This window comes from Lynx canadensis, chromosome B3 (genome assembly GCF_007474595.2).
Source record: "Lynx canadensis isolate LIC74 chromosome B3, mLynCan4.pri.v2, whole genome shotgun sequence".
In the NCBI taxonomy this organism is placed as follows: domain Eukaryota; kingdom Metazoa; phylum Chordata; class Mammalia; order Carnivora; family Felidae; genus Lynx; species Lynx canadensis.
The window spans coordinates 58,529,701-58,540,051 of record NC_044308.2 but is presented as its reverse complement, the minus strand read 5'-3'; the positions used below and the strand labels follow the sequence as shown (position 1 = coordinate 58,540,051).

The 10,351-nt window shown below is 37.3% G+C and overlaps 1 long non-coding RNA gene across 3 annotated transcripts in view; it reads right to left on the bottom strand.

Annotated features, from left to right (window-relative positions):
* The window catches only part of LOC116737742, a 121,413-nt gene that overhangs the window by 87,699 nt on the left and 23,363 nt on the right, over positions 1-10,351 (bottom strand). The window lies entirely within an intron of this gene.

The following is a 10,351-nucleotide window of genomic DNA, read 5'->3' as shown; positions in this document are numbered from 1 at the left end:
GGAAGTGAAGGCCTTGAGAGGATGTCTTGTCTAGGGTGACTAGCTGGTTGCCAAAACAGGACTAGAACACAACTGTCTTGATTTTCCAAGCCAGGGCTTTCCCACTGTTTCACAATGGTATATGCTGTAGTCTATGACAGATATAAGTGACAGTAGATCTGCAAAGAGAACCCAGAAACAAGCCAACATGCTTGGCTTGTTTTCTAAAAAAGCTAAAATAGTAATGAGATATAATGATTTCAAGATAGCAACTTCTTATCTTTATTCATATGGTCATACTGTGTCGAATCTGTTGGGTTTAGTACTTTTCGAAGATTTGTAAATGATATATATTTTTTGTGAAGCTATCATCTTTTTAAAACTGTACTTTCTCCAGGGCACCTGGGTGGCTCAGTCAGCTGAGTGTCTGACTCTTGATCTCAACTCAGGTCATGATCCCATAGTTCGTGAGATTGAGCCCCACATTGGGCTCTGTACTGACAGCACAGAGCCTGCTTGGGATTCTCTCTATAAAGCAGTCCAAACTTGAAAAAAATAAAATAAAATAAAACTATACTTTCACCTAGGAAGTGTATATCAACTGTACAATTAACTAAAGAAAATGCGCTTTTTTTAAGTGTTTGGATCATTTGGGTATATGTGGGCCCTGGTCTTTCTTCATGACTCAAATTTTATAATACAAAATTTTAACATTAATCTCAGCATTAGCATTTGAAAGTTCTGTTTTTCCCATATGGTAACTTCTCCTTATTTATATTTATATTTGTATTTGTGGTTAAACTCTTCTGAACTTGTAAATTAAAAAAAAAATCTAAACTAAATGTTAATGACCTTTTCCTGAAGCATATTAAATATTATTGCTCTTGAACATTTTATCTCAGTCACATTCAGTTGAATATTTCTTGCATAGAAACCAAGCCTGTCTATGCATCTTAAATTACTTATTACAAGGATTAAGAAAATTTACACTAAGTTGTGTACATTGGGATTTCTTGGGAGTGTTCAAGTATTTTTTCTGATATATGTAGTATGCATGTGTTAACATAGTAGAGAAAAAACTACAACCAAAATGATTTCCAAACAAAAGTAATTATATCTTTAGGAGTATATGGAAAAGGCCAGATGCAATGTATATGCTTGACATACTACCAGAAGCAATAAAATCAGTTGATAACATGAGCCTTTCAGGAATTAGAAACATATGAACAAATAAAGTAGGCAACAATAAACTGTTTTGTTAAGTCTACTGTCTTAATGGGAAGTGAAAGGCAGTATGATTTTACTTATTGCTCATTTAAGCTGTTTCTTTTTATGTGCCTAGTGTATCTGATGGATATTGCCTTGGCTCACATCTTATAAAAATGCTCTCCCCACTTTAGTACTTTTGGTTATTTCTCTATGCTTTTGCAAACATGTCTCCTCTAATGCTTTTCACTATTAGGCATAGTCTTTCCTCATACTGCTTAATTTAGTGTGTAGTTCTTAGTTCATCTTATTTCTTTTATCCTTTGTAACCAGACCATTTTTCTCTCTAGCTTTTGTAGGGTCTTATGACATTAGATAAATTATGAGTTATTGGCAGAGTCTGCTTGTTATTTCTGAATGTATGTGTCCTTTTCTTTCATGATGATAGAACCCCTAATTTCTATCTGGACACGTGCTACCTAGAATAAAGACCATATTGACAGTCTCACTTGAAGTAAAGTATGGCTATGTCACAATGTTTTGGTCACTGGATGGATGCACAGCAGAAAGGGCATCTGGGAGCTTTTCTTAAAGTCCTCTGACATATACACTTTGTCCCCTTTCCTTCCTCCCCCACTCATTTGGTTTCTTTCATCTTGTTGCTTGGAATGGGGGTGTGATAGCTATCATTTAAACCATAATAGCAAGAACTATACCCCATTGTTGACAGAGCAAGAGACTGAGCCTGGGGCCTAGAGCGGGATCCTGGGATCCTGAGGACATTGTGGAGACATCTGCCATCTTAGCAGATGTCTTAGAGATAGGGTTGCCTATCTCTAGACTTTTATGTGACAGACAAACTTCTGTTTTGTTTAAGGCACTATATTTTGTGTCTCTTACTGCTAAGCTATTCATAAGTTAGGCTTAAGGACAGGCCACTGACCTCATCCTATGGGAGAGAACTGTGTGGAAGATACTAATTCTTTACACCTGTAAACTCTTGACAGATTTGTGATGTTGAAAATCTATGGGTGATCTTTCAGTTTTTAAAAATTTTTACTTAAAAAAATTTTTTTTAACGTTAATTCATCTTTGAGAGACAGAGAGAGACAGAGCATGAGCGGGGAAGGGGCAGAGAGAGAGGGAGACACAGAATCCGAAGCAGGCTCCAGGCTCTGAGGGGTCAGCACAGAGCCTGCCGCGGGGCTCGAACTCATGAACTGTGAGATAATGACCTGACCTGAAGTCAGACATTCAACCGACTGAGCCACCAGGTGCCCCACATATTGTTTAGATTTTAGCAGTTTTGGTAAAAAATATTTCTTTCAAATGGAGTATTTGGTTACACCATTAGTTAGCAATGTGAAAAACTGAAAATAATCTCACTGCTTAATAATGAATGAATAGAATGTCCCCTTAAATCATATTGCATCAATTTAATGGAATAGCCATTTTTCATTCCTAACAGCTTTATTAAGATATAATCACATGCTGTACAGTTCACACATTTAATGGGTACAAGTCAATGGCTTTCAGTATCATGACAGAGATGGGCAACTACCACCATAATCTGATTTAGAACATGGTCACCACCCCAAAAAGAAACCCTTTACCCATTGTAGTCATCGCCCATGTCCCACCTCCCCATCCCCACTTCCAGCCTTAGGCAGCCATTAATCTTTCTGTCTCCATAGATTTGCCCATTCTGGAATGTATGGATGGAATGAATGTATCTATGGAATCATATAAAATGCCCTTTTGTGACAAGCTTCTTTCACTTAGCATAATGTATTCCGAGTTCATCCATGTTATATCATTCCTTCTTATTGCCAAGTAGTATTCCATTGTATGGAAAATACTGCACTTTATTCATCAATTGATAGACACTTGGGTTGTTTCTACTTTTTGGCTATTATGAATAATGCTGCTATGAACATTTCAGGTACAAGTTTTTCTGTGAATGTATGCTTCTGTTTCTCTTTCGTATAGAAGAGTGGAATTGCTGGATCACATGGTAGCTATGTTTAACATTTTGAGGACTGCCAAACTGCTTTCCAAAGTGACTGCATCATTTACATATTCACCAGCAATGTATGTGGGTTCCAATTTCTCCACATCCTCACCAACACTTGTTATTATCTGTTTTTTTTTTTTAATATGGCCATCTTGGTGTGAAATTGTATCTCGTGATTTTGATTTGCATTTCCCTGTGGCTAATGACGAACATTTTTTTCACACACTTATTGGCTATTTTTATATCTTCTTTGGAGGAATGTCTAATTGTCAGAGGAAGTTATGGAAAGGATGTGACCACTGATTGACCCACAACCTCACCCGGGCAATTGAAGCCTCCTCATCATTTCCCATGTCCCTGAAATGTGTTTTCTGCCCACTGTTCCCACAGTGAGAGCCATTTTCAAGGATGCAGACTTGAGAGAGTAATGTGGTGTTAAGATCATCTGGTCAATATATGTACTGACATCAGTTAAAGCCTCTATATAAATTTTTAAGATTCTGGCAGGCAGGTGCAGGGATCTACTCATCTTTCAGCTGCCTAAGACAAGCCTTGTATGTAAGTTCCCTTGCTTATTAAATCTGCCCCCTACCAATCTGGAGTGGTCTTACTCTTTCTTTGCCTTTTCCTTACTCTTTTCCTTGCCCTCTGTAATTGAGGCCATTTAAAGTTTTCACTTGCAAAGCTCCTGAGTTCGCAAATCAACATCTATTCAAGTTCTTTGCCCGTTTTTAATTTGGGTTGTCTTTTTATCATTGAGCTATAATAGTTTTTAAAATACATTTTGGATATAAGTTCCTTATCATATATATGATTTATAAGTATTTTCTCCCATTCTACGGGTTGTCTTTAACTGTCTTGATGGCATTGTTTGCAGCACAAAAGTTTTTAATTTTGATGAAGTCCAATATTTATATTTTTCTTCTGGTTTTGTATCTAAGAAATCTTTGCCTAACCCAAGATCATGAACATTTAAGCTATGTTTTCTTCTAAGACTTTTATAGTTTTAATTCCTACATGTAGTTCTGTGATTCATTTTGAGTTAATTTTTGTGTACGGTATGAGGTAAGGGTACAATTTCATTCTTTTTTCATATGGATATCCAGTTGATCCAACACCTTTTCTTGAAAAGACTATTCTTTTCCCTATTAAATTGTCTTAGCAGGAATAACCATTTTATTTTTCTGATTATGTGTGGTGTGTTCTTATAAAAAATAAACAGCATAGAAATAAATAATATAAAAGGTAAAAGTCCCTTAAAATGCCACCTTCAGAGATAATGGCTGTTAGTACTATAAATAAGTGTTCTGGAATAATTGATCCCTGAGGGACCTTCCAGACCTATGAGTCTATAATACTTTACCAGGTACAAATTATTCCCAGAAATACTATTTAGCACAAATTCCTATTTAGTATGAATGATTCCCTGAAATACTCAAATGAAAGGCCTAGTGACCCAGTGACATATCTATCATCCTGTTACTACTGTATACCAGAAGAACCCACTTGAAGCTATTAATAATTTATTAACATATACAGACCTTTCCTGGAGTACCTTATCTGGTGTTTTTCTATTCACTTTGCATTCTGCAGTATGTCAAAGCAAACATGCTCATAAATGACACCTGGACTCACATCTTCTGCCTTAGAAAGGGCGGCACATCTCAGTAGCAGTAGAAAGGAGTAGCTAAGAGCATAGAGTCAAACCGTCTTGGCTTAAATTCCAATATAGTGCATATCTAGTTGAGTGATCTTAGACCAGTTATTTAATATGTCTGTGGTAAATGGGGATCATAATGCCAAAATTATAGGGAAATTGTGAGGATCAAGGAAGTAATACATGTAAAGTACCTAGTACAACACCAGGTACTTAGTAGGTGCTCAGTGAAAAAGTTATATAGTTGCATTACTATTATTACTAGCATATTCTAGTTCCTGTAATAAAACAGATGAGGAAAGATCACTAAATTAGTACTTTATAAAAAAGTCTTTATTTATTTTTGAGAGAGAGAGAGAGACACAGAATCTGAAGCAGGCTCCAGGCTCCAAGCTATCAGCACAGAGTCTGACACTGGGCTCAAACTCATGAGCTGTGAGATCATGACCTGAGCTGAAGTTGGATGCTCAACCAACTGAGCCACCCAGGCACCCCACCAAATTAGTACTTTCTAAACTCAACTTTGTGGATATGGAGGAATTAAGTAGACTTGGGGAGCTCTGTAAGACACAACGACCCAGTAACTTAGCCTCAAATAAGAGGAGAAATAGGCAAATACAGAAATTATAGCAAGAGATTATTTTTTAATTTTTAATTTTTTTTAGAGAGAGAGAGAGTGAGCGGGTGGGGGAGGGACAGAGTGAGAGAGAGAGAGAGAGAGAGAATCCCAAGCAGGCTCCATGCTCAGTGCAGAGCCCACCATAGGGCTTGATTCCATGGCTCTGGGATCATGACCTGAGCTGAAATCAAGAGTCAGACGCTTAACTGACTGAGCCACCCAGGTGCCCCGAGAGATTGTTAATATATCTCTCTCAGAAATTCATAGAAAGCAAACCAAATCATTAGGGATATAATGGGTTAAATAAAACACATTATAAAAATAAGTTTCACCCCTGTCCTTTTACTTTTGTCACATGACTATTTGACAAGTTAAAATTAGATATAGGGCTCCCTATGAAAATAACACCAGCATTCTTCACAGAGCTAGAACAAACAAGCCTAAAATTTGTGTGGAACTAGAAACGACCCTGAGTAGCCAAAGCAATCCTGAAAAAGAAAACCAAAGCTAGAAGCCTCACAATCCCAGACTACGAGATGTATTACAAAGCTGTAATCATCAATACAGTATGGCACTGGCACAAAAACAGACACATAGATCAATAGAACAGAATAGAGAACCCAGAAACATACAGCCAACTAGTCTTTGACAAAGCAGGAAAGAATATCTAATGGAAAAAAAGACAGTCTCTTCAGCAAGTGGTGCTGGGAAAACTGGACAACAACATGCAGAAGAATGAACCTGGGCCACTTTATTACACCATACACAAAAACTCAAAATGGATGAAAGACCTCAATGTAAGACAGGAAGCCATCAAAATCCTCAAGGAGAAAGCAGGCAAAAACCTCTTTGACCTCGGCCACAGCAACTTCTTACTTGACATGTCTCCAGAGACAAGGGAAACAAAAGCAAAAATAAATGATTGGGACCTCATCAAGATGAAAAATGTCTGCACAGTGAAGGAAACAATCAGCAAAACTAAAGGTCAACCAACAGAATGGGAGAAGATATTTGCAAATGACAGATAAAGGGTTAGTGTCCAAAATCTATAAAGAAGTTATCAAACTCAACACCTAAAAAACAAATAATGCAGTGAAGAAATGGGCAAAAGACAGGAATAGACACTTTTCCAAAGAAGACATCTAAATGGCTAACAGAAATGCTCAACATCACTCATCATCAGGGAAATACAACTCAAAACCACAATGAGATACCACCTCACACCTGTCAAAATGGCTAAAATTAACAACTCAGGCAACAATAGATGTTGGAAAAGATGCGGAGAAAGAGGAACCCTTTTGCACTGCTGGTGGGAATGCAAACTAGTGCAGCCACTCTAGAAAACAGTATGGAGGTTCCTAAAAAAATTAAAAATAGAACTAAAAAATTAAAAATAGAATTTCATTACTAGGTATTTATTCAAAGGATACAGGAGTGTTGCTTCAAAGGGGCACATGCACCCCCATGTTTATAATAGTGCTAGCAACAATAGCCAAAAGGAACCCAAATGTCCACTGACTGATGAATGGATAAAGAAGATGTGGTATGTATATATATGTATATAAAAATATACACAATGGAATATGTGTGTGTGTATTTATAATACACACACACACACACACACACACACACACACACACACACTGGAATATTACTTGATGATGAAAAAGAATGAAATCTTGTAATTTGCAACAATGTGGATGGAACTAGAGTATATTATGCTAAGCAAAATAAGTCAGAGAAAGACAAATATCATATGACTTCACTCATATGTGAAATTTAAGATACAAAACAGATGAACATAAAGGAAGGGAAGCAATAATAATATAAAATCAGAGAAATATAAAATATAAAAAAACAATATAAAAACCATAACAGACTCTTAAACACAGAGAACGACCGAGGGTTGCTGGAAGGGTTTTGGGTGGGGGATGGGCTAAACAAGTGAGGGGCATTAAGGAGGACACTTGGGACGAGCACTGGGTGTTATATATAAGTGATGAATCACTAAATTCTATTCTTGAAATCATTATTACACTATATGTTAACTAACTTGGATGTAAATTAAAAAAAAAAAAGTCAGACACTCAACTCACTGAGCCACCCAGGTGCCCCAGGAAACAAATATTAAAATAGCAGATTTAAATTCAAATTCAAATAACTCAGTAATAACATTAAATGTAAATGGATTAAATACTTCAATTATAAGATAATAAGGACACAGCAAGGTTGAAAATAAAGGTATGGAAAAAATACACCATCAAAACACTAATCAAAGTTGGTGTAGCTTTACCTAATACCAGAAAAAGTAGAATTTAACACAAGAAGTATTATTAGATAAAAAGAGTAACACTTCATAATGATAAAAGGATTCAGGTTCAGCAGGAAAATAAAAATTATACTCATGTAATTATATAGCCCCAAAATATATAAGGCAAAATTTTCTAGAACTAAAAGAAAAAATAGACAAGTACATGATCATAGGTGATGTTAACATCTCCATAACCATTCTCATATCAAATTGAGCATGCAGATTAAAATTAGTAAGGATATATATAGAGAGAGAGATGGTTTGTGTAACATGATTAAAAACTCAGTTGACATTTATAGAACACTATAGCCAACAACTGTAGAATACAAGTTCTTTTCAAGTGCACATGGAATATTCATTAAAATAGACCATACCAGGAGCACCTGGGTGTCTCAGTAGGTTAAGCCTCCAACTTCGGCTCAGGTCATAATCTCGTGGTTCATGGGTTTGAGCCCTGCATTGGGCTCAGAGCCTGGAGCCTGCTTCGGATTCTGTGTCTCCCTTTCTCTGTGCCCCTCCTCCATGCTCTCTCTCTCTCTCTCTCTCTCTCTCTCTCTCTCAAAAATAAGATAAACATTAAATTTTTTAAAATAATAAAATTAGATATAAGCTTGTATTATACTACTATTGAGCAACACTGTTCTAAAGTCTGTTTCTCAGCTTCAGAGTGCCTAAAAATTTTGGAAAACACTTGAGGGAAACAGATTTTGATACTGTATCAGGACCCAGGACCAATGGTATTTACCAGTCCTGGCCTGTATCTAAACTCCCAGGGACTTCAGTCATCACTAAAGTCTGGGCTGGGGCAGAGTCAGTCCACAGATAGGAAACTTGTTTCTATCCTGTCTGCATTTCCCTGTGACTCAGCCCACAGGGATAAATGTGACAGGGAGTTTGTTTGTTTTCTGTGTTTCTTTCAAGCAGCTTCCTTGAAGACACAAACAGCTTTTGAATAGCAAAGATAAGGGACAGGTCTGGCTGAATCTTCCATAATAACAACTAGGTTTTTGGTCATTAATCAAGTTCCTACACTTCTTGCCTGAGAGAATTTATAACAAATTGTTGACTGATCTTTAAGATGTTAAAAATGATACGTATTAATAAAATAAAACCCTGAGGGTGTGAGAATCATAGAGCCTTTGGCAGAGGAGCTCCAGCTTCTGACAACATAGTAAAGTTGTCCATTTTGGGCAACTAGGTTCCCAACTACCCTACTCTACACTACTACCCTTACCTTTGTGAGAGATCACAATCCCCTGACTATTTTTCTGAGATTCTGCCTACCCACCAACATCTTTAATATTCTCTCACCTCCAAACCTGACTCCTGAATATTTCTTTTGCCGGGAATATTCTGCTTCCCTCAGGCCCCACTGTTTCAAGATCCATTTTAAAAAATGACACAGAACTACCACTTGGATTCTTTTTGTTTTAATTAACCTCTTTTGCAAGAAATAAGGATCAATAGACAAATTCAAGTAATAGGAATTCATTTTAAGATGGTATGTGGCAATAAGGAAGATAGGCAAATGATGGAAATCCAACATCAGGAACTCTTCTGAATCCAAGATGGCACTAGGAATCTCAGTGGCAGAAGTTAATGAATCTTCACTCTACTGTTCTGCCATTTATGTGACTCAGCTACTGAGACTTTGCTTATTGGGAGAGTTCTCCACTTTTGGCTTCCTTAGCATCCATTCTATGTCTTTTCTCACCTCACTACTTTTGCATACTCCTAGTTTCTGTTTCCTCAGTAACTCAGCCCTCCTCAAAAACTACATTAACCTTAAAAATAAAACTCCAGTTATTTTACCAGTAAAAATGGGTTTATTTGGGAATAGTAGAGAATTGCAATCCGGGACAAGCAAGCTACAGCAAAACCATAGGCAAGACCAGACAAAGAGGAAGAAGCCTCTTGTATAGAGGAAAGGGGGAAGTTGGAAGGGCTTTTATAAACAAAAAGTCCATTGCAGTAAATTGAAAGTTCGAAGTAGCTTCTTCTTGGTTGAAGTTGTGACAGTCTCACTGGCTAGGATGTTGCCAGGGGAGGAGGAAAAACTTTCTCCCTCCTGCTGGGATAGTAAAGAAATACTGGTCTGCAACATCTTTCTCTTCCAGTAGGGTCTGCAATTCACAAGTAGTAGGGTGTGAGAGCCCCTTCTGCTGGCCTCTCGAATCCCTTCTACATGAGGTTTCCTTTTTATTAATTGTCACAATTACAACTTGCTTCTGGCCCTGCCTCTTCCTTCTTTACAATTTTTTTAGCTTCAGTTCTTGTCCCTAATTGCCCGATTCCCTCTTTATTTTCTATTTCAGGTTTTAGAGAGCCACCTGCTGTTATCCTACTTTTTAGACAGAACTTTCTCCATTAAACTGCATCGTTAGTATCTGGTCAGCCTGTGGATCTGCCTGACTTGGGGGTATCAGATATCCACACACGGTGCAATCAACTGTGGACCAAGGTGGCTGCTCAAGTTCTCTTTCAGCAAGGGCGGTGAGCATGCCAGTCACCATGACTGCCATGTCCAGGACACTTTCACTTGTATCATTTTAGTCCTTATAACAA